This window comes from Protomyctophum parallelum (genome assembly GCF_964188405.1).
Source record: "Protomyctophum parallelum genome assembly, chromosome: 1".
Taxonomy (NCBI): Eukaryota; Metazoa; Chordata; class Actinopteri; order Myctophiformes; family Myctophidae; genus Protomyctophum; species Protomyctophum parallelum.
In genome coordinates this window covers 38,621,936-38,648,562 of record NC_139697.1, presented here as the reverse complement: position 1 = coordinate 38,648,562, position 26,627 = coordinate 38,621,936, and positions in this window count along the sequence as shown.

Sequence of the window (26,627 nt, the reverse complement as noted above, 5' to 3'; positions counted from 1 at the left end):
CCATCGTTTTTTGAAATTTTGAAAAAAAATGTTAACCTCGTTTTTCATCATTTTCGACCATGGGCTATAGCCCCTACCGTACGGCATACTATAGCACGCTGTTTTTCATCATTTTTGAGGATTTGAAAAAAATGAAAAAAAAAAAAAAAACATGGGTTATAGTCCATCGTTTTTTGAAAAATTGAAAAAAAATGTTAACCTCGTTTTTCATCATTTTCGACCAAGGGCTATAGCCCCTACCGTACGGCATACTATAGCACGCCGTTTTTCATCATTTTTGAGGTTTTGAAAAAAATGAAAAAAAAAAAAAACATGGGTTATAGTCCATCGTTTTTTGAAATTTTGAAAAAAAATGTTAACCTCGTTTTTCATCATTTTCGACAATGGGCTATAACCCCTACCGTACGGCATACTATAGCACGCCGTTTTTCATTATTTTTGAGGATTTGAAAAAAAAAAAAAAAAAAAAACATGGGTTATAGTCCATCGTTTTTTGAAATTTTGAAAGAAAATGTTAACCTCGTTTTTCATCATTTTCGACCATGGGCTATAGCCCCTACCGTACGGCATACTATAGCACGCCGTTTTTCATCATTTTTGAGGATTTGAAAAAAATGAAAAAAAAACAAAACATGGGTTATAGTCCATCGTTTTTTGAAATTTTGAAAAAAAATGTTAACCTCGTTTTTCATCATTTTCGACCATGGGCTATAGCCCCTACCGTACGGCATACTATAGCACGCTGTTTTTCATCATTTTTGAGGATTTGAAAAAAATGAAAAAAAAAAAAAAACATGGGTTATAGTCCATCGTTTTTTGAAAAATTGAAAAAAAATGTTAACCTCGTTTTTCATCATTTTCGACCAAGGGCTATAGCCCCTACCGTACGGCATACTATAGCACGCCGTTTTTCATCATTTTTGAGGTTTTGAAAAAAATGAAAAAAAAAAAAAACATGGGTTATAGTCCATCGTTTTTTGAAAAATTTTAAAAAAATGTTAACCTCGTTTTTCATCATTTTCGACCATGGGCTATAGCCCCTACCGTACGGCATACTATAGCACGCCGTTTTTCATCATTTTTGAGGATTTGAAAAAAATGAAAAAAAAAAAAAACATGGGTTATAGTCCATCGTTTTTTGAAATTTTGAAAAAAAATGTTAACCTCGTTTTTCATCATTTTCGACCATGGGCTATAGCCCCTACCGTACGGCATACTATAGCACGCTGTTTTTCATCATTTTTGAGGATTTGAAAAAAATGAAAAAAACATGGGTTATAGTCCATCGTTTTTTGAAAAATTGAAAAAAAATGTTAACCTCGTTTTTCATCATTTTCGACCATGGGCTATAGCCCCTACCGTACGGCATACTATAGCACGCCGTTTTTCATCATTTTTGAGGATTTGAAAAAAATGAAAACAAAAAAAAACATGGGTTATAGTCCATCGTTTTTTGAAATTTTGAAAAAAAAGTGTTAACCTCGTTTTTCATCATTTTCGACCATGGGCTATAGCCCCTACCGTACGGCATACTATAGCACGCCGTTTTTCATTATTTTTGAGGATTTGAAAAAAATGAAAAAAAAAAAAACATGGGTTATAGTCCATCGTTTTTTGAAATTTTGAAAAAAAATGTTAACCTCGTTTTTCATCATTTTCTACCATGGGCTATAGCCCCTACCGTACGGCATACTATAGCACGCCGTTTTTCATTATTTTTGAGGATTTGAAAAAAATGAAAAAAAAAAAAACATGGGTTATAGTCCATCGTTTTTTGAAATTTTGAAAAAAAATGTTAACCTCGTTTTTCATCATTTTCTACCATGGGCTATAGCCCCTACCGTACGGCATACTATAGCACGCCGTTTTTCATTATTTTTGAGGATTTGAAAAAAATGAAAAAAAAAAAAACATGGGTTATAGTCCATCGTTTTTTGAAAATTTGAAAAAAAATGTTAACCTCGTTTTTCATCATTTTCGACCATGGGCTATAGCCCCTACCGTACGGCATACTATAGCACGCTGTTTTTCATCATTTTTGAGGATTTGAAAAAAATGAAAAAAAAAAAAAAACATGGGTTATAGTCCATCGTTTTTTGAAAATTTAAAAAAAAATGTTAACCTCGTTTTTCATCATTTTCGACCATGGGCTATAGCCCCTACCGTACGGCATACTATAGCACGCCGTTTTTCATTATTTTTGAGGATTTGAAAAAAATGAAAAAAAAACAAAACATGGGTTATAGTCCATCGTTTTTTGAAATTTTGAAAAAAAATGTTAACCTCGTTTTTCATCATTTTCGACCATGGGCTATAGCCCCTACCGTACGGCATACTATAGCACGCCGTTTTTCATTATTTTTGAGGATTTGAAAAAAAAAAAAAAAAAAAAACATGGGTTATAGTCCATCGTTTTTTGAAATTTTGAAAGAAAATGTTAACCTCGTTTTTCATCATTTTCGACCATGGGCTATAGCCCCTACCGTACGGCATACTATAGCACGCCGTTTTTCATCATTTTTGAGGATTTGAAAAAAATGAAAAAAAAACAAAACATGGGTTATAGTCCATCGTTTTTTGAAATTTTGAAAAAAAATGTTAACCTCGTTTTTCATCATTTTCGACCATGGGCTATAGCCCCTACCGTACGGCATACTATAGCACGCTGTTTTTCATCATTTTTGAGGATTTGAAAAAAATGAAAAAAAAAAAAAAAACATGGGTTATAGTCCATCGTTTTTTGAAAAATTGAAAAAGAATGTTAACCTCGTTTTTCATCATTTTCGACCATGGGCTATAGCCCCTACCGTACGGCATACTATAGCACGCCGTTTTTCATCATTTTTGAGGTTTTGAAAAAAATGAAAAAAAAAAAAAACATGGGTTATAGTCCATCGTTTTTTGAAATTTTGAAAAAAAATGTTAACCTCGTTTTTCATCATTTTCGACCATGGGCTATAGCCCCTACCGTACGGCATACTATAGCACGCTGTTTTTCATCATTTTTGAGGATTTGAAAAAAATGAAAAAAAAAAAAAAACATGTGTTATAGTCCATCGTTTTTTGAAAAATTTTAAAAAAATGTTAACCTCGTTTTTCATCATTTTCGACCATGGGCTATAGCCCCTACCGTACGGCATACTATAGCACGCCGTTTTTCATCATTTTTGAGGATTTAAAAAAAAAAAAAAAAAAAAAACATGGGTTATAGTCCATCGTTTTTTGAAATTTTGAAAAAAAATGTTAACCTCGTTTTTCATCATTTTCGACCATGGGCTATAGCCCCTACCGTACGGCATACTATAGCACGCCGTTTTTCATCATTTTTGAGGATTAAAAAAAATAATAATAATAAAAACATGGGTTATAGCCCATCGTTTTTTGAAATTTTGAAAAAAAAGTGTTAACCTCGTTTTTCATCATTTTCGACCATGGGCTATAGCCCCTACCGTACGGCATACTATAGCACGCCGTTTTTCATCATTTTTGAGGATTTGAAAAAAATGAAAAAAAAACAAAACATGGGTTATAGTCCATCGTTTTTTGAAATTTTGAAAAAAAATGTTAACCTCGTTTTTCATCATTTTCGACCATGGGCTATAGCCCCTACCGTACGGCATACTATAGCACGCTGTTTTTCATCATTTTTGAGGATTTGAAAAAAATGAAAAAAAAAAAAAAAACATGGGTTATAGTCCATCGTTTTTTGAAAAATTGAAAAAGAATGTTAACCTCGTTTTTCATCATTTTCGACCATGGGCTATAGCCCCTACCGTACGGCATACTATAGCACGCCGTTTTTCATCATTTTTGAGGTTTTGAAAAAAATGAAAAAAAAAAAAAACATGGGTTATAGTCCATCGTTTTTTGAAATTTTGAAAAAAAATGTTAACCTCGTTTTTCATCATTTTCGACCATGGGCTATAGCCCCTACCGTACGGCATACTATAGCACGCTGTTTTTCATCATTTTTGAGGATTTGAAAAAAATGAAAAAAAAAAACAAACATGTGTTATAGTCCATCGTTTTTTGAAAAATTTTAAAAAAATGTTAACCTCGTTTTTCATCATTTTCGACCATGGGCTATAGCCCCTACCGTACGGCATACTATAGCACGCCGTTTTTCATCATTTTTGAGGATTTGAAAAAAATGAAAAAAAAAAAAAAACATGGGTTATAGTCCATCGTTTTTTGAAATTTTGAAAAAAAATGTTAACCTCGTTTTTCATCATTTTCGACCATGGGCTATAGCCCCTACCGTACGGCATACTATAGCACGCTGTTTTTCATCATTTTTGAGGATTTGAAAAAAATGAAAAAAACATGGGTTATAGTCCATCGTTTTTTGAAAAATTTAAAAAAAATGTTAACCTCGTTTTTCATCATTTTCGACCATGGGCTATAGCCCCTACCGTACGGCATACTATAGCACGCCGTTTTTCATCATTTTTGAGGATTTGAAAAAAATGAAAACAAAAAAAAACATGGGTTATAGTCCATCGTTTTTTGAAATTTTGAAAAAAAAGTGTTAACCTCGTTTTTCATCATTTTCGACCATGGGCTATAGCCCCTACCGTACGGCATACTATAGCACGCCGTTTTTCATTATTTTTGAGGATTTGAAAAAAATGAAAAAAAAAAAAACATGGGTTATAGTCCATCGTTTTTTGAAATTTTGAAAAAAAATGTTAACCTCGTTTTTCATCATTTTCTACCATGGGCTATAGCCCCTACCGTACGGCATACTATAGCACGCCGTTTTTCATTATTTTTGAGGATTTGAAAAAAATGAAAAAAAAAAAAAACATGGGTTATAGTCCATCGTTTTTTGAAATTTTGAAAAAAAATGTTAACCTCGTTTTTCATCATTTTCGACCATGGGCTATAGCCCCTACCGTACGGCATACTATAGCACGCCGTTTTTCATCATTTTTGAGGATTTGAAAAAAATGAAAAAAAAACAAAACATGGGTTATAGTCCATCGTTTTTTGAAATTTTGAAAAAAAATGTTAACCTCGTTTTTCATCATTTTCGACCATGGGCTATAGCCCCTACCGTACGGCATACTATAGCACGCTGTTTTTCATCATTTTTGAGGATTTGAAAAAAATGAAAAAAAAAAAAAAAACATGGGTTATAGTCCATCGTTTTTTGAAAAATTGAAAAAGAATGTTAACCTCGTTTTTCATCATTTTCGACCATGGGCTATAGCCCCTACCGTACGGCATACTATAGCACGCCGTTTTTCATCATTTTTGAGGTTTTGAAAAAAATGAAAAAAAAAAAAAACATGGGTTATAGTCCATCGTTTTTTGAAATTTTGAAAAAAAATGTTAACCTCGTTTTTCATCATTTTCGACCATGGGCTATAGCCCCTACCGTACGGCATACTATAGCACGCTGTTTTTCATCATTTTTGAGGATTTGAAAAAAATGAAAAAAAAAAAAAAACATGTGTTATAGTCCATCGTTTTTTGAAAAATTTTAAAAAAATGTTAACCTCGTTTTTCATCATTTTCGACCATGGGCTATAGCCCCTACCGTACGGCATACTATAGCACGCCGTTTTTCATCATTTTTGAGGATTTGAAAAAAATGAAAAAAAAAAAAACATGGGTTATAGTCCATCGTTTTTTGAAATTTTGAAAAAAAATGTTAACCTCGTTTTTCATCATTTTCGACCATGGGCTATAGCCCCTACCGTACGGCATACTATAGCACGCTGTTTTTCATCATTTTTGAGGATTTGAAAAAAATGAAAAAAACATGGGTTATAGTCCATCGTTTTTTGAAAAATTTAAAAAAAATGTTAACCTCGTTTTTCATCATTTTCGACCATGGGCTATAGCCCCTACCGTACGGCATACTATAGCACGCCGTTTTTCATCATTTTTGAGGATTTGAAAAAAATGAAAACAAAAAAAAACATGGGTTATAGTCCATCGTTTTTTGAAATTTTGAAAAAAAAGTGTTAACCTCGTTTTTCATCATTTTCGACCATGGGCTATAGCCCCTACCGTACGGCATACTATAGCACGCCGTTTTTCATTATTTTTGAGGATTTGAAAAAAATGAAAAAAACATGGGTTATAGTCCATCGTTTTTTGAAAAATTTAAAAAAAATGTTAACCTCGTTTTTCATCATTTTCGACCATGGGCTATAGCCCCTACCGTACGGCATACTATAGCACGCCGTTTTTCATCATTTTTGAGGATTTGAAAAAAATGAAAACAAAAAAAAACATGGGTTATAGTCCATTGTTTTTTGAAATTTTGAAAAAAAAGTGTTAACCTCGTTTTTCATCATTTTCGACCATGGGCTATAGCCCCTACCGTACGGCATACTATAGCACGCCGTTTTTCATTATTTTTGAGGATTTGAAAAAAATGAAAAAAAAAAAAACATGGGTTATAGTCCATCGTTTTTTGAAATTTTGAAAAAAAATGTTAACCTCGTTTTTCATCATTTTCTACCATGGGCTATAGCCCCTACCGTACGGCATACTATAGCACGCCGTTTTTCATTATTTTTGAGGATTTGAAAAAAATGAAAAAAAAAAAAAACATGGGTTATAGTCCATCGTTTTTTGAAATTTTGAAAAAAAATGTTAACCTCGTTTTTCATCATTTTCGACCATGGGCTATAGCCCCTACCGTACGGCATACTATAGCACGCCGTTTTTCATCATTTTTGAGGATTTGAAAAAAATGAAAAAAACATGGGTTATAGTCCATCGTTTTTTGAAAAATTTAAAAAAAATGTTAACCTCGTTTTTCATCATTTTCGACCATGGGCTATAGCCCCTACCGTACGGCATACTATAGCACGCCGTTTTTCATCATTTTTGAGGATTTGAAAAAAATGAAAACAAAAAAAAACATGGGTTATAGTCCATCGTTTTTTGAAATTTTGAAAAAAAAGTGTTAACCTCGTTTTTCATCATTTTCGACCATGGGCTATAGCCCCTACCGTACGGCATACTATAGCACGCCGTTTTTCATTATTTTTGAGGATTTGAAAAAAATGAAAAAAAAAAAAACATGGGTTATAGTCCATCGTTTTTTGAAATTTTGAAAAAAAATGTTAACCTCGTTTTTCATCATTTTCTACCATGGGCTATAGCCCCTACCGTACGGCATACTATAGCACGCCGTTTTTCATTATTTTTGAGGATTTGAAAAAAATGAAAAAAAAAAAAAACATGGGTTATAGTCCATCGTTTTTTGAAATTTTGAAAAAAAATGTTAACCTCGTTTTTCATCATTTTCGACCATGGGCTATAGCCCCTACCGTACGGCATACTATAGCACGCCGTTTTTCATCATTTTTGAGGATTTGAAAAAAATGAAAAAAACATGGGTTATAGTCCATCGTTTTTTGAAAAATTTAAAAAAAATGTTAACCTCGTTTTTCATCATTTTCGACCATGGGCTATAGCCCCTACCGTACGGCATACTATAGCACGCCGTTTTTCATCATTTTTGAGGATTTGAAAAAAATGAAAACAAAAAAAAACATGGGTTATAGTCCATCGTTTTTTGAAATTTTGAAAAAAAAGTGTTAACCTCGTTTTTCATCATTTTCGACCATGGGCTATAGCCCCTACCGTACGGCATACTATAGCACGCCGTTTTTCATTATTTTTGAGGATTTGAAAAAAATGAAAAAAACATGGGTTATAGTCCATCGTTTTTTGAAAAATTTAAAAAAAATGTTAACCTCGTTTTTCATCATTTTCGACCATGGGCTATAGCCCCTACCGTACGGCATACTATAGCACGCCGTTTTTCATCATTTTTGAGGATTTGAAAAAAATGAAAACAAAAAAAAACATGGGTTATAGTCCATCGTTTTTTGAAATTTTGAAAAAAAAGTGTTAACCTCGTTTTTCATCATTTTCGACCATGGGCTATAGCCCCTACCGTACGGCATACTATAGCACGCCGTTTTTCATTATTTTTGAGGATTTGAAAAAAATGAAAAAAAAAAAAACATGGGTTATAGTCCATCGTTTTTTGAAATTTTGAAAAAAAATGTTAACCTCGTTTTTCATCATTTTCTACCATGGGCTATAGCCCCTACCGTACGGCATACTATAGCACGCCGTTTTTCATTATTTTTGAGGATTTGAAAAAAATGAAAAAAAAAAAAAACATGGGTTATAGTCCATCGTTTTTTGAAATTTTGAAAAAAAATGTTAACCTCGTTTTTCATCATTTTCGACCATGGGCTATAGCCCCTACCGTACGGCATACTATAGCACGCCGTTTTTCATCATTTTTGAGGATTTGAAAAAAATGAAAAAAAAAAAAAACATGGGTTATAGTCCATCGTTTTTTGAAATTTTGAAAAAAAATGTTAACCTCGTTTTTCATCATTTTCGACCATGGGCTATAGCCCCTACCGTACGGCATACTATAGCACGCTGTTTTTCATCATTTTTGAGGATTTGAAAAAAATGAAAAAAACATGGGTTATAGTCCATCGTTTTTTGAAAAATTTAAAAAAAATGTTAACCTCGTTTTTCATCATTTTCGACCATGGGCTATAGCCCCTACCGTACGGCATACTATAGCACGCCGTTTTTCATCATTTTTGAGGATTTGAAAAAAATGAAAACAAAAAAAAACATGGGTTATAGTCCATCGTTTTTTGAAATTTTGAAAAAAAAGTGTTAACCTCGTTTTTCATCATTTTCGACCATGGGCTATAGCCCCTACCGTACGGCATACTATAGCACGCCGTTTTTCATTATTTTTGAGGATTTGAAAAAAATGAAAAAAAAAAAAACATGGGTTATAGTCCATCGTTTTTTGAAATTTTGAAAAAAAATGTTAACCTCGTTTTTCATCATTTTCTACCATGGGCTATAGCCCCTACCGTACGGCATACTATAGCACGCCGTTTTTCATTATTTTTGAGGATTTGAAAAAAAAGAAAAAAAAAAAAAACATGGGTTATAGTCCATCGTTTTTTGAAATTTTGAAAAAAAATGTTAACCTCGTTTTTCATCATTTTCGACCATGGGCTATAGCCCCTACCGTACGGCATACTATAGCACGCCGTTTTTCATCATTTTTGAGGATTTGAAAAAAATGAAAAAAAAAAAAAAACATGGGTTATAGTCCATCGTTTTTTGAAATTTTGAAAAAAAATGTTAACCTCGTTTTTCATCATTTTCGACCATGGGCTATAGCCCCTACCGTACGGCATACTATAGCACGCTGTTTTTCATCATTTTTGAGGATTTGAAAAAAATGAAAAAAACATGGGTTATAGTCCATCGTTTTTTGAAAAATTTAAAAAAAATGTTAACCTCGTTTTTCATCATTTTCGACCATGGGCTATAGCCCCTACCGTACGGCATACTATAGCACGCCGTTTTTCATCATTTTTGAGGATTTGAAAAAAATGAAAACAAAAAAAAACATGGGTTATAGTCCATCGTTTTTTGAAATTTTGAAAAAAAAGTGTTAACCTCGTTTTTCATCATTTTCGACCATGGGCTATAGCCCCTACCGTACGGCATACTATAGCACGCCGTTTTTCATTATTTTTGAGGATTTGAAAAAAATGAAAAAAAAAAAAACATGGGTTATAGTCCATCGTTTTTTGAAATTTTGAAAAAAAATGTTAACCTCGTTTTTCATCATTTTCTACCATGGGCTATAGCCCCTACCGTACGGCATACTATAGCACGCCGTTTTTCATTATTTTTGAGGATTTGAAAAAAATGAAAAAAAAAAAAAACATGGGTTATAGTCCATCGTTTTTTGAAATTTTGAAAAAAAATGTTAACCTCGTTTTTCATCATTTTCGACCATGGGCTATAGCCCCTACCGTACGGCATACTATAGCACGCCGTTTTTCATCATTTTTGAGGATTTGAAAAAAATGAAAAAAAAAAAAAACATGGGTTATAGTCCATCGTTTTTTGAAAATTTGAAAAAAGATGTTAACCTCGTTTTTCATCATTTTCGACCATGGGCTATAGCCCCTACCGTACGGCATACTATAGCACGCTGTTTTTCATCATTTTTGAGGATTTGAAAAAAATGAAAAAAAAAAAAAAACATGGGTTATAGTCCATCGTTTTTTGAAAAATTGAAAAAAAATGTTAACCTCGTTTTTCATCATTTTCGACCATGGGCTATAGCCCCTACCGTACGGCATACTATAGCACGCCGTTTTTCATTATTTTTGAGGATTTGAAAAAAATGAAAAAAAAACAAAACATGGGTTATAGTCCATCGTTTTTTGAAATTTTGAAAAAAAATGTTAACCTCGTTTTTCATCATTTTCGACCATGGGCTATAGCCCCTACCGTACGGCATACTATAGCACGCCGTTTTTCATCATTTTTGAGGATTTGAAAAAAATGAAAAAAAAAAAAACATCGGTTATAGTCCATCGTTTTTTGAAATTTTGAAAAAAAATGTTAACCTCGTTTTTCATCATTTTCGACAATGGGCTATAACCCCTACCGTACGGCATACTATAGCACGCCGTTTTTCATTATTTTTGAGGATTTGAAAAAAAAAAAAAAAAAAAAAACATGGGTTATAGTCCATCGTTTTTTGAAATTTTGAAAAAATAATGTTAACCTCGTTTTTCATCATTTTCGACCATGGGCTATAGCCCCTACCGTACGGCATACTATAGCACGCCGTTTTTCATCATTTTTGAGGATTTGAAAAAAATGAAAAAAAAACTAAACATGGGTTATAGTCCATCGTTTTTTGAAATTTTGAAAGAAAATGTTAACCTCGTTTTTCATCATTTTCGACCATGGGCTATAGCCCCTACCGTACGGCATACTATAGCACGCCGTTTTTCATCATTTTTGAGGATTTGAAAAAAATGAAAAAAAAACAAAACATGGGTTATAGTCCATCGTTTTTTGAAATTTTGAAAAAAAATGTTAACCTCGTTTTTCATCATTTTCGACCATGGGCTATAGCCCCTACCGTACGGCATACTATAGCACGCTGTTTTTCATCATTTTTGAGGATTTAAAAAAATGAAAAAAAAAAAAAAACATGGGTTATAGTCCATCGTTTTTTGAAAAATTGAAAAAAAATGTTAACCTCGTTTTTCATCATTTTCGACCATGGGCTATAGCCCCTACCGTACGGCATACTATAGCACGCCGTTTTTCATCATTTTTGAGGATTTGAAAAAAATGAAAAAAAAAAAAAACATGGGTTATAGTCCATCGTTTTTTGAAATTTTGAAAAAAAATGTTAACCTCGTTTTTCATCATTTTCGACCATGGGCTATAGCCCCTACCGTACGGCATACTATAGCACGCTGTTTTTCATCATTTTTGAGGATTTGAAAAAAATGAAAAAAAAAAAAAAACATGTGTTATAGTCCATCGTTTTTTGAAAAATTAAAAAAAATGTTAACCTCGTTTTTCATCATTTTCGACCATGGGCTATAGCCCCTACCGTACGGCATACTATAGCACGCCGTTTTTCATCATTTTTGAGGATTTGAAAAAAATGAAAACAAAAAAAAACATGGGTTATAGTCCATCGTTTTTTGAAATTTTGAAAAAAAATGTTAACCTCGTTTTTCATCATTTTCGACCATGGGCTATAGCCCCTACCGTACGGCATACTATAGCACGCTGTTTTTCATCATTTTTGAGGATTTGAAAAAAATGAAAAAAAAACAAAACATGGGTTATAGTCCATCGTTTTTTGAAATTTTGAAAAAAAATGTTAACCTCGTTTTTCATCATTTTCGACCATGGGCTATAGCCCCTACCGTACGGCATACTATAGCACGCTGTTTTTCATCATTTTTGAGGATTTGAAAAAAATGAAAAAAAAAAAAAAACATGGGTTATAGTCCATCGTTTTTTGAAATTTTGAAAGAAAATGTTAACCTCGTTTTTCATCATTTTCGACCATGGGCTATAGCCCCTACCGTACGGCATACTATAGCACGCCGTTTTTCATCATTTTTGAGGATTTGAAAAAAATGAAAAAAAAAAAAAACATGGGTTATAGTCCATCGTTTTTTGAAATTTTGAAAAAAAATGTTAACCTCGTTTTTCATCATTTTCGACCATGGGCTATAGCCCCTACCGTACGGCATACTATAGCACGCTGTTTTTCATCATTTTTGAGGATTTGAAAAAAATGAAAAAAAAAAAAAAACATGGGTTATAGTCCATCGTTTTTTGAAAAATTGAAAAAAAATGTTAACCTCGTTTTTCATCATTTTCGACCATGGGCTATAGCCCCTACCGTACGGCATACTATAGCACGCCGTTTTTCATCATTTTTGAGGATTTGAAAAAAATGAAAAAAAAAAAAAACATGGGTTATAGTCCATCGTTTTTTGAAATTTTGAAAAAAAATGTTAACCTCGTTTTTCATCATTTTCGACCATGGGCTATAGCCCCTACCGTACGGCATACTATAGCACGCTGTTTTTCATCATTTTTGAGGATTTGAAAAAAATGAAAAAAAAAAAAAAACATGTGTTATAGTCCATCGTTTTTTGAAAAATTGAAAAAAAATGTTAACCTCGTTTTTCATCATTTTCGACCATGGGCTATAGCCCCTACCGTACGGCATACTATAGCACGCCGTTTTTCATTATTTTTGAGGATTTGAAAAAAATGAAAAAAAAAAAAAACATGGGTTATAGTCCATCGTTTTTTGAAATTTTGAAAAAAAATGTTAACCTCGTTTTTCATCATTTTCGACCATGGGCTATAGCCCGTACCGTACGGCATACTATAGCACGCCGTTTTTCATTATTTTTGAGGATTTGAAAAAAATGAAAAAAAAAAAAAACATGGGTTATAGTCCATCGTTTTTTGAAATTTTGAAAAAAAATGTTAACCTCGTTTTTCATCATTTTCGACCATGGGCTATAGCCCCTACCGTACGGCATACTATAGCACGCCGTTTTTCATCATTTTTGAGGATTTGAAAAAAATGAAAAAAAAAAAAACATGGGTTATAATAGTCCATCGTTTTTTGAAATTTTGAAAAAAAATGTTAACCTCGTTTTTCATCATTTTCGACCATGGGCTATAGCCCCTACCGTACGGCATACTATAGCACGCTGTTTTTCATCATTTTTGAGGATTTGAAAAAAATGAAAAAAAAAAAAAAACATGGGTTATAGTCCATCGTTTTTTGAAAAATTGAAAAAAAATGTTAACCTCGTTTTTCATCATTTTCGACCATGGGCTATAGCCCCTACCGTACGGCATACTATAGCACGCCGTTTTTCATCATTTTTGAGGATTTGAAAAAAATGAAAAAAAAAAAAAACATGTGTTATAGTCCATCGTTTTTTGAAAAATTTAAAAAAAATGTTAACCTCGTTTTTCATCATTTTCGACCATGGGCTATAGCCCCTACCGTACGGCATACTATAGCACGCCGTTTTTCATTATTTTTGAGGATTTGAAAAAAATGAAAAAAAAAAAAAACATGGGTTATAGTCCATCGTTTTTTGAAATTTTGAAAAAAAATGTTAACCTCGTTTTTCATCATTTTCGACCATGGGCTATAGCCCCTACCGTACGGCATACTATAGCACGCCGTTTTTCATCATTTTTGAGGATTTGAAAAAAATGAAAAAAAAACAAAACATGGGTTATAGTCCATCGTTTTTTGAAATTTTGAAAAAAAATGTTAACCTCGTTTTTCATCATTTTCGACCATGGGCTATAGCCCCTACCGTACGGCATACTATAGCACGCAGTTTTTCATCATTTTTGAGGATTTGAAAAAAATGAAAAAAAAAAAAAAACATGGGTTATAGTCCATCGTTTTTTGAAAAATTGAAAAAAAATGTTAACCTCGTTTTTCATCATTTTCGACCATGGGCTATAGCCCCTACCGTACGGCATACTATAGCACGCCGTTTTTCATTATTTTTGAGGATTTGAAAAAAATGAAAAAAAAAAAAAACATGGGTTATAGTCCATCGTTTTTTGAAATTTTGAAAAAAAATGTTAACCTCGTTTTTCATCATTTTCGACCATGGGCTATAGCCCCTACCGTACGGCATACTATAGCACGCTGTTTTTCATCATTTTTGAGGATTTGAAAAAAATGAAAAAAAAAAAAAAACATGTGTTATAGTCCATCGTTTTTTGAAAAAATTTAAAAAAATGTTAACCTCGTTTTTCATCATTTTCGACCATGGGCTATAGCCCCTACCGTACGGCATACTATAGCACGCCGTTTTTCATCATTTTTGAGGATTTGAAAAAAATGAAAACAAAAAAAAACATGGGTTATGGTCCATCGTTTTTTGAAATTTTGAAAAAAAATGTTAACCTCGTTTTTCATCATTTTCGACCATGGGCTATAGCCCCTACCGTACGGCATACTATAGCACGCCGTTTTTCATCATTTTTGAGGATTTGAAAAAAATGAAAAAAAAAACAAAACATGGGTTATAGTCCATCGTTTTTTGAAATTTTGAAAAAAAATGTTAACCTCGTTTTTCATCATTTTCGACCATGGGCTATAGCCCCTACCGTACGGCATACTATAGCACGCTGTTTTTCATCATTTTTGAGGATTTGAAAAAAATGAAAAAAAAAAAAAAACATGGGTTATAGTCCATCGTTTTTTGAAAAATTGAAAAAAAATGTTAACCTCGTTTTTCATCATTTTCGACCATGGGCTATAGCCCCTACCGTACGGCATACTATAGCACGCCGTTTTTCATTATTTTTGAGGATTTGAAAAAAATGAAAAAAAAAAAAAACATGGGTTATAGTCCATCGTTTTTTGAAATTTTGAAAAAAAATGTTAACCTCGTTTTTCATCATTTTCGACCATGGGCTATAGCCCCTACCGTACGGCATACTATAGCACGCCGTTTTTCATTATTTTTGAGGATTTGAAAAAAATGAAAAAAAAAAAAAACATGGGTTATAGTCCATCGTTTTTTGAAATTTTGAAAAAAAATGTTAACCTCGTTTTTATCATTTTCGACCATGGGCTATAGCCCCTACCGTACGGCATACTATAGCACGCCGTTTTTCATCATTTTTGAGGATTTGAAAAAAATGAAAAAAAAAAAAACATGGGTTATAATAGTCCATCGTTTTTTGAAATTTTGAAAAAAAATGTTAACCTCGTTTTTCATCATTTTCGACCATGGGCTATAGCCAGTGTTGGGGAAGTTACTTTTAAAAAGTAAGGAATTATAGTTATCGTTACTTATCTAAAAAAGTAATTTGTTACTTTACTTTACCTGTAAATTATGAAAGTAACTACTTTACTTTACTTTACTTTACTTTTCGCACAGTAAGAGAAAACACAACTCCCTCCTAACATTATGAAATGTAGTGGAACAATAAAACATGTTCAGGAATTTTGACAGGCATCTTTATTGTATAGCCTCAACTTGCCTTCAAAACAATTGGAGGACAATGTTTTATGTCCGCCACACAATTTACATTTCACCTCAATGTTTTTGTCGTCCTTGGGTCGCAAGTACTCAAAATAGTGTTTAAATTTCCAACTCCCAAAGCAACCGATCTCGCTGTCATGATCCGCATTTGCCATTTTAGCGTGTGGTAGGCCTACTGTATTATGATTTTCGTTCTACCGGCGATTTCTGTCTGTGTATAGTATCTATGTATGTGTTACAAGGGTTCGTGTGTCTGTGAATAAATCTGTTACCGTTTACAAAACGCAGTAAGCCCGCCCACCCTGTAGACTGTCTCTGATTGGCTTACCCTGAAATCTGTCCCTACGTTAGCCAATCAATGACCTCTTCTGCGACGTGCTTTTATCATGTTAGGGTGTAAGCCATGTGGCTGACTCAGGCTAGTATGAGAGGCAGCACAAACGAAACTGTCAACACAGAGAGCGCTCTCTCTCTCTGCACTGCAGTCAGCAGCACAGAGACGCATGATGTATGATAGACTCACGGAACTGCGAGACTTTTCACTGATCACATAAGTTGACATAACGCCATAACGCGGGTAACGCTCGCACAATAACTATAAGGCCGTTATGGAATGGGGAAATGTAAAGCGTTAGGTTACAAGTTACTGCAAATAGTAATTACGTTATGTAACGTAACGCATGTAAGGGCGTTAGTCACAACACTGGCTATAGCCCCTACCGTACGGCATACTATAGCACGCTGTTTTTCATCATTTTTGAGGATTTGAAAAAAATGAAAAAAAAAAAAAACATGGGTTATAGTCCATCGTTTTTTGAAATTTTGAAAAAAAATGTTAACCTCGTTTTTCATCATTTTCGACCATGGGCTATAGCCCCTACCGTACGGCATACTATAGCACGCCGTTTTTCATCATTTTTGAGGATTTGAAAAAAATGAAAAAAAAAAAAAACATGGGTTATAGTCCATCGTTTTTTGAAATTTTGAAAAAAAATGTTAACCTCGTTTTTCATCATTTTCGACCATGGGCTATAGCCCCTACCGTACGGCATACTATAGCACGCAGTTTTTCATCATTTTTGAGGATTTGAAAAAAATGAAAAAAAAAAAAAAACATGGGTTATAGTCCATCGTTTTTTGAAAAATTGAAAAAAAATGTTAACCTCGTTTTTCATCATTTTCGACCATGGGCTATAGCCCCTACCGTACGGCATACTATAGCACGCCGTTTTTCATTATTTTTGAGGATTTGAAAAAAATGAAAAAAAAAAAAAACATGGGTTATAGTCCATCGTTTTTTGAAATTTTGAAAAAAAATGTTAACCTCGTTTTTCATCATTTTCGACCATGGGCTATAGCCCCTACCGTACGGCATACTATAGCACGCTGTTTTTCATCATTTTTGAGGATTTGAAAAAAATGAAAAAAAAAAAAAAACATGTGTTATAGTCCATCGTTTTTTGAAAAAATTTAAAAAAATGTTAACCTCGTTTTTCATCATTTTCGACCATGGGCTATAGCCCCTACCGTACGGCATACTATAGCACGCCGTTTTTCATCATTTTTGAGGATTTGAAAAAAATGAAAACAAAAAAAAACATGGGTTATGGTCCATCGTTTTTTGAAATTTTGAAAAAAAATGTTAACCTCGTTTTTCATCATTTTCGACCATGGGCTATAGCCCCTACCGTACGGCATACTATAGCACGCCGTTTTTCATCATTTTTGAGGATTTGAAAAAAATGAAAAAAAAACAAAACATGGGTTATAGTCCATCGTTTTTTGAAATTTTGAAAAAAAATGTTAACCTCGTTTTTCATCATTTTCGACCATGGGCTATAGCCCCTACCGTACGGCATACTATAGCACGCTGTTTTTCATCATTTTTGAGGATTTGAAAAAAATGAAAAAAAAAAAAAAACATGGGTTATAGTCCATCGTTTTTTGAAAAATTGAAAAAAAATGTTAACCTCGTTTTTCATCATTTTCGACCATGGGCTATAGCCCCTACCGTACGGCATACTATAGCACGCCGTTTTTCATTATTTTTGAGGATTTGAAAAAAATGAAAAAAAAAAAAAACATGGGTTATAGTCCATCGTTTTTTGAAATTTTGAAAAAAAATGTTAACCTCGTTTTTATCATTTTCGACCATGGGCTATAGCCCCTACCGTACGGCATACTATAGCACGCCGTTTTTCATCATTTTTGAGGATTTGAAAAAAATGAAAAAAAAAAAAACATGGGTTATAATAGTCCATCGTTTTTTGAAATTTTGAAAAAAAATGTTAACCTCGTTTTTCATCATTTTCGACCATGGGCTATAGCCAGTGTTGGGGAAGTTACTTTTAAAAAGTAAGGAATTATAGTTATCGTTACTTATCTAAAAAAGTAATTTGTTACTTTACTTTACCTGTAAATTATGAAAGTAACTACTTTACTTTACTTTACTTTACTTTTCGCACAGTAAGAGAAAACACAACTCCCTCCTAACATTATGAAATGTAGTGGAACAATAAAACATGTTCAGGAATTTTGACAGGCATCTTTATTGTATAGCCTCAACTTGCCTTCAAAACAATTGGAGGACAATGTTTTATGTCCGCCACACAATTTACATTTCACCTCAATGTTTTTGTCGTCCTTGGGTCGCAAGTACTCAAAATAGTGTTTAAATTTCCAACTCCCAAAGCAACCGATCTCGCTGTCATGATCCGCATTTGCCATTTTAGCGTGTGGTAGGCCTACTGTATTATGATTTTCGTTCTACCGGCGATTTCTGTCTGTGTATAGTATCTATGTATGTGTTACAAGGGTTCGTGTGTCTGTGAATAAATCTGTTACCGTTTACAAAACGCAGTAAGCCCGCCCACCCTGTAGACTGTCTCTGATTGGCTTACCCTGAAATCTGTCCCTACGTTAGCCAATCAATGACCTCTTCTGCGACGTGCTTTTATCATGTTAGGGTGTAAGCCATGTGGCTGACTCAGGCTAGTATGAGAGGCAGCACAAACGAAACTGTCAACACAGAGAGCGCTCTCTCTCTCTGCACTGCAGTCAGCAGCACAGAGACGCATGATGTATGATAGACTCACGGAACTGCGAGACTTTTCACTGATCACATAAGTTGACATAACGCCATAACGCGGGTAACGCTCGCACAATAACTATAAGGCCGTTATGGAATGGGGAAATGTAAAGCGTTAGGTTACAAGTTACTGCAAATAGTAATTACGTTATGTAACGTAACGCATGTAAGGGCGTTAGTCACAACACTGGCTATAGCCCCTACCGTACGGCATACTATAGCACGCTGTTTTTCATCATTTTTGAGGATTTGAAAAAAATGAAAAAAAAAAAGAAAACATGGGTTATAGTCCATCGTTTTTTGAAAAATTGAAAAAAAATGTTAACCTCGTTTTTCATCATTTTCGACCATGGGCTATAGCCCCTACCGTACGGCATACTATAGCACGCCGTTTTTCATCATTTTTGAGGATTTGAAAAAAATTAAAACAAAAAAAAACATGGGTTATAGTCCATCGTTTTTTGAAAAATTGAAAAAAAATGTTAACCTCGTTTTTCATCATTTTCGACCATGGGCTATAGCCCCTACCGTACGGCATACTATAGCACGCCGTTTTTCATCATTTTTGAGGATTTGAAAAAAATGAAAACAAAAAAAAACATGGGTTATAGTCCATCGTTTTTTTAAATTTTGAAAAAAAAGTGTTAACCTCGTTTTTCATCATTTTCGACCATGGGCTATAGCCCCTACCGTACGGCATACTATAGCACGCCGTTTTTCATTATTTTTGAGGATTTGAAAAAAATGAAAAAAAAAAAAAAACATGGGTTATAGTCCATCGTTTTTTGAAATTTTGAAAAAATATGTTAACCTCGTTTTTCATCATTTTCGACCATGGGCTATAGCCCCTACCGTACGGCATACTATAGCACGCCGTTTTTCATCATTTTTGAGGATTTGAAAAAAATGAAAAAAAAACAAAACATGGGTTATAGTCCATCGTTTTTTGAAAAATTGAAAAAAAATGTTAACCTCGTTTTTCATCATTTTCGACCATGGGCTATAGCCCCTACCGTACGGCATACTATAGCACGCCGTTTTTCATCATTTTTGAGGATTTGAAAAAAAAGAAAAAAAAAAAAAACATGGGTTATAGTCCATCGTTTTTTGAAATTTTGAAAAATAATGTTAACCTCGTTTTTCATCATTTTCGACCATGGGCTATAGCCCCTACCGTACGGCATACTATAGCACGCTGTTTTTCATCATTTTTGAGGATTTGAAAAAAATGAAAAAAAAAAAAAAACATGGGTTATAGTCCATCGTTTTTTGAAAAATTTTAAAAAAATGTTAACCTCGTTTTTCATCATTTTCGACCATGGGCTATAGCCCCTACCGTACGGCATACTATAGCACGCCGTTTTTCATCATTTTTGAGGATTTGAAAAAAATGAAAACAAAAAAAAACATGGGTTATAGTCCATCGTTTTTTGAAATTTTGAAAAAAAAGTGTTAACCTCGTTTTTCATCATTTTCGACCATGGGCTATAGCCCCTACCGTACGGCATACTATAGCACGCCGTTTTTCATTATTTTTGAGGATTTGAAAAAAATGAAAAAACAAAAACAAAACATGGGTTATAGTCCATCGTTTTTTGAAATTTTGAAAAAAAATGTTAACCTCGTTTTTCATCATTTTCGACCATGGGCTATAGCCCCTACCGTACGGCATACTATAGCACGCCGTTTTTCATTATTTTTGAGGATTAAAAAAAAGAAAAAAAAAAAAAAACATGGGTTATAGTCCATCGTTTTTTGAAATTTTGAAAAAAAATGTTAACCTCGTTTTTCATCATTTTCGACCATGGGCTATAGCCCCTACCGTACGGCATACTATAGCACGCCGTTTTTCATTATTTTTGAGGATTTGAAAAAAAAAAAAAAAAAAAAACATGGGTTATAGTCCATCGTTTTTTGAAATTTTGAAAAAAAATGTTAACCTCGTTTTTCATCATTTTCGACCATGGGCTATAGCCCCTACCGTACGGCATACTATAGCACGCCGTTTTTCATTATTTTTGAGGATTTGAAAAAAATGAAAAAAAAACAAAACATGGGTTATAGTCCATCGTTTTTTGAAAATTTGAAAAAAAATGTTAACCTCGTTTTTCATCATTTTCGACCATGGGCTATAGCCCCTACCGTACGGCATACTATAGCACGCCGTTTTTCATCATTTTTGAGGATTTGAAAAAAATGAAAACAAAAAAAAACATGGATAATAGTCCATCGTTTTTTGAAATTTTGAAAAAAAAATGTTAACCTCGTTTTTCATCATTTTCGACCATGGGCTATAGCCCCTACCGTACGGCATACTATAGCACGCCGTTTTTCATCATTTTTGAGGATTTGAAAAAAATGAAAAAACAAAAACAAAACATGGGTTATAGTCCATCGTTTTTTGAAATTTTGAAAAAAAATGTTAACCTCGTTTTTCATCATTTTCGACCATGGGCTATAGCCCCTACCGTACGGCATACTATAGCACGCCGTTTTTCATTATTTTTGAGGATTAAAAAAAAGAAAAAAAAAAAAAAACATGGGTTATAGTCCATCGTTTTTTGAAATTTTGAAAAAAAATGTTAACCTCGTTTTTCATCATTTTCGACCATGGGCTATAGCCCCTACCGTACGGCATACTATAGCACGCCGTTTTTCATTATTTTTGAGGATTAAAAAAAAGAAAAAAAAAAAAAAACATGGGTTATAGTCCATCGTTTTTTGAAATTTTGAAAAAAAATGTTAACCTCGTTTTTCATCATTTTCGACCATGGGCTATAGCCCCTACCGTACGGCATACTATAGCACGCCGTTTTTCATTATTTTTGAGGATTTAAAAAAAAAAAAAAAAAAAAAAACATGGGTTATAGTCCATCGTTTTTTGAAATTTTGAAAAAAAATGTTAACCTCGTTTTTCATCATTTTCGACCATGGGCTATAGCCCCTACCGTACGGCATACTATAGCACGCCGTTTTTCATTATTTTTGAGGATTTGAAAAAAATGAAAAAAAAACAAAACATGGGTTATAGTCCATCGTTTTTTGAAAATTTGAAAAAAAATGTTAACCTCGTTTTTCATCATTTTCGACCATGGGCTATAGCCCCTACCGTACGGCATACTATAGCACGCCGTTTTTCATCATTTTTGAGGATTTGAAAAAAATGAAAACAAAAAAAAACATGGATAATAGTCCATCGTTTTTTGAAATTTTGAAAAAAAAATGTTAACCTCGTTTTTCATCATTTTCGACCATGGGCTATAGCCCCTACCGTACGGCATACTATAGCACGCCGTTTTTCATCATTTTTGAGGATTTGAAAAAAATGAAAAAAAAAAAAAACATGGGTTATAGTCCATCGTTTTTTGAAAATTTGAAAAAAAAGTGTTAACCTCGTTTTTCATCATTTTCGACCATGGGCTATAGCCCCTACCGTACGGCATACTATAGCACGCCGTTTTTCATTATTTTTGAGGATTTGAAAAAAATGAAAAAAAAAAAAAACATGGGTTATAGTCCATCGTTTTTTGAAATTTTGAAAAAAAATGTTAACCTCGTTTTTCATCATTTTCTACCATGGGCTATAGCCCCTACCGTACGGCATACTATAGCACGCCGTTTTTCATTATTTTTGAGGATTTGAAAAAAATGAAAAAAAAAAAACATGGGTTATAGTCCATCGTTTTTTGAAATTTTGAAAAAAAATGTTAACCTCGTTTTTCATCATTTTCGACCATGGGCTATAGCCCCTACCGTACGGCATACTATAGCACGCCGTTTTTCATCATTTTTGAGGATTAAAAAAAAAAAAAAAAAAAAAAACATGGGTTATAGTCCATCGTTTTTTGAAATTTTGAAAAAAAAGTGTTAACCTCGTTTTTCATCATTTTCGACCATGGGCTATAGCCCCTACCGTACGGCATACTATAGCACGCCGTTTTTCATCATTTTTGAGGATTTGAAAAAAATGAAAAAAAAAAGAAACATGGGTTATAGTCCATCGTTTTTTGAAATTTTGAAAAAAAATGTTAACCTCGTTTTTCATCATTTTCGACCATGGGCTATAGCCCCTACCGTACGGCATACTATAGCACGCCGTTTTTCATCATTTTTGAGGATTTGAAAAAAATGAAAAAAAAACAAAACATGGGTTATAGTCCATCGTTTTTTGAAATTTTGAAAAAAAATGTTAACCTCGTTTTTCATCATTTTCGACCATGGGCTATAGCCCCTACCGTACGGCATACTATAGCACGCTGTTTTTCATCATTTTTGAGGATTTGAAAAAAAAAAAAAAAAAAAAAAAAACATGGGTTATAGTCCATCGTTTTTTGAAAAATTGAAAAAAAATGTTAACCTCGTTTTTCATCATTTTCGACCATGGGCTATAGCCCCTACCGTACGGCATACTATAGCACGCCGTTTTTCATCATTTTTGAGGATTTGAAAAAAATGAAAAAAAAAAAAAACATGGGTTATAGTCCATCGTTTTTTGAAATTTTGAAAAAAAAGTGTTAACCTCGTTTTTCATCATTTTCGACCATGGGCTATAGCCCCTACCGTACGGCATACTATAGCACGCCGTTTTTCATCATTTTTGAGGATTTGAAAAAAATGAAAACAAAAAAAAACATGGATAATAGTCCATCGTTTTTTGAAATTTTGAAAAAAAAGTGTTAACCTCGTTTTTCATCATTTTCGACCATGGGCTATAGCCCCTACCGTACGGCATACTATAGCACGCCGTTTTTCATTATTTTTGAGGATTTGAAAAAAATGAAAAAAATAAAAAACATGGGTTATAGTCCATCGTTTTTTGAAATTTTGAAAAAAAATGTTAACCTCGTTTTTCATCATTTTCGACCATGGGCTATAGCCCCTACCGTACGGCATACTATAGGACGCCGTTTTTCATTATTTTTGAGGATTTGAAAAAAATGAAAAAAAAACAAAACATGGGTTATAGTCCATCGTTTTTTGAAATTTTGAAAAAAAATGTTAACCTCGTTTTTCATCATTTTCGACCATGGGCTATAGCCCCTACCGTACGGCATACTATAGCACGCCGTTTTTCATCATTTTTGAGGATTTGAAAAAACAAAAAACAAAAAAAAAAACATGGGTTATAGTCCATCGTTTTTTGAAAAATTGAAAAAAAATGTTAACCTCGTTTTTCATCATTTTCGACCATGGGCTATAGCCCCTACCGTACGGCATACTATAGCACGCCGTTTTTCATCATTTTTGAGGATTTGAAAAAAATGAAAAAAAAAAAAACATGGGTTATAGTCCATCGTTTTTTGAAATTTTGAAAAAAAATGTTAACCTCGTTTTTCATCATTTTCGACCATGGGCTATAGCCCCTACCGTACGGCATACTATAGCACGCCGTTTTTCATCATTTTTGAGGATTAAAAAAAAAAAAAAAAAAAAAAACATGGGTTATAGTCCATCGTTTTTTGAAATTTTGAAAAAAAAGTGTTAACCTCGTTTTTCATCATTTTCGACCATGGGCTATAGCCCCTACCGTACGGCATACTATAGCACGCCGTTTTTCATCATTTTTGAGGATTTGAAAAAAATGAAAAAAAAAAAAAACATGGGTTATAGTCCATCGTTTTTTGAAATTTTGAAAAAAAATGTTAACCTCGTTTTTCATCATTTTCGACCATGGGCTATAGCCCCTACCGTACGGCATACTATAGCACGCCGTTTTTCATCATTTTTGAGGATTTGAAAAAAATGAAAAAAAAAAAAAACATGGGTTATAGTCCATCGTTTTTTGAAATTTTGAAAAAAAATGTTAACCTCGTTTTTCATCATTTTCGACCATGGGCTATAGCCCCTACCGTACGGCATACTATAGCACGCTGTTTTTCATCATTTTTGAGGATTTAAAAAAAAAAAAAAAAAAAAAAAAAAACATGGGTTATAGTCCATCGTTTTTTGAAAAATTGAAAAAAAATGTTAACCTCGTTTTTCATCATTTTCGACCATGGGCTATAGCCCCTACCGTACGGCATACTATAGCACGCCGTTTTTCATCATTTTTGAGGATTTGAAAAAAATGAAAAAAAAAAAAAACATGGGTTATAGTCCATCGTTTTTTGAAATTTTGAAAAAAAAGTGTTAACCTCGTTTTTCATCATTTTCGACCATGGGCTATAGCCCCTACCGTACGGCATACTATAGCACGCCGTTTTTCATCATTTTTGAGGATTTGAAAAAAATGAAAACAAAAAAAAACATGGATAATAGTCCATCGTTTTTTGAAATTTTGAAAAAAAAGTGTTAACCTCGTTTTTCATCATTTTCGACCATGGGCTATAGCCCCTACCGTACGGCATACTATAGCACGCCGTTTTTCATTATTTTTGAGGATTTGAAAAAAATGAAAAAAAAAAAAAACATGGGTTATAGTCCATCGTTTTTTGAAATTTTGAAAAAAAATGTTAACCTCGTTTTTCATCATTTTCGACCATGGGCTATAGCCCCTACCGTACGGCATACTATAGCACGCCGTTTTTCATTATTTTTGAGGATTTGAAAAAAATGAAAAAAAAAAAAAACATGGGTTATAGTCCATCGTTTTTTGAAATTTTAAAAAAAATGTTAACCTCGTTTTTCATCATTTTCGACCATGGGCTATAGCCCCTACCGTACGGCATACTATAGCACGCTGTTTTTCATCATTTTTGAGGATTTGAAAAAACAAAAAACAAAAAAAAAAACATGGGTTATAGTCCATCGTTTTTTGAAAAATTGAAAAAAAATGTTAACCTCGTTTTTCATCATTTTCGACCATGGGCTATAGCCCCTACCGTACGGCATACTATAGCACGCCGTTTTTCATCATTTTTGAGGATTTGAAAAAAATGAAAACAAAAAAAAACATGGGTTATAGTCCATCGTTTTTTGAAAAATTGAAAAAAAATGTTAACCTCGTTTTTCATCATTTTCGACCATGGGCTATAGCCCCTACCGTACGGCATACTATAGCACGCCGTTTTTCATCATTTTTGAGGATTTGAAAAAAATGAAAAAAAAAAAAAACATGGGTTATAGTCCATCGTTTTTTGAAATTTTGAAAAAAAAGTGTTAACCTCGTTTTTCATCATTTTCGACCATGGGCTATAGCCCCTACCGTACGGCATACTATAGCACGCCGTTTTTCATCATTTTTGAGGATTTGAAAAAAATGAAAACAAAAAAAAACATGGATAATAGTCCATCGTTTTTTGAAATTTTGAAAAAAAAGTGTTAACCTCGTTTTTCATCATTTTCGACCATGGGCTATAGCCCCTACCGTACGGCATACTATAGCACGCCGTTTTTCATTATTTTTGAGGATTTGAAAAAAATGAAAAAAAAAAAAAACATGGGTTATAGTCCATCGTTTTTTGAAATTTTGAAAAAAAATGTTAACCTCGTTTTTCATCATTTTCGACCATGGGCTATAGCCCCTACCGTACGGCATACTATAGCACGCCGTTTTTCATTATTTTTGAGGATTTGAAAAAAATGAAAAAAAAACAAAACATGGGTTATAGTCCATCGTTTTTTGAAATTTTGAAAAAAAATGTTAACCTCGTTTTTCATCATTTTCGACCATGGGCTATAGCCCCTACCGTACGGCATACTATAGCACGCTGTTTTTCATCATTTTTGAGGATTTGAAAAAACAAAAAAAAAAAAAAAAACATGGGTTATAGTCCATCGTTTTTTGAAAAATTGAAAAAAAATGTTAACCTCGTTTTTCATCATTTTCGACCATGGGCTATAGCCCCTACCGTACGGCATACTATAGCACGCCGTTTTTCATCATTTTTGAGGATTTGAAAAAAATGAAAACAAAAAAAAACATGGGTTATAGTCCATCGTTTTTTGAAAATTTGAAAAAAAAGTGTTAACCTCGTTTTTCATCATTTTCGACCATGGGCTATAGCCCCTACCGTACGGCATACTATAGCACGCCGTTTTTCATTATTTTTGAGGATTTGAAAAAAATGAAAAAAAAAAAAAACATGGGTTATAGTCCATCGTTTTTTGAAATTTTGAAAAAAAATGTTAACCTCGTTTTTCATCATTTTCGACCATGGGCTATAGCCCCTACCGTACGGCATACTATAGCACGC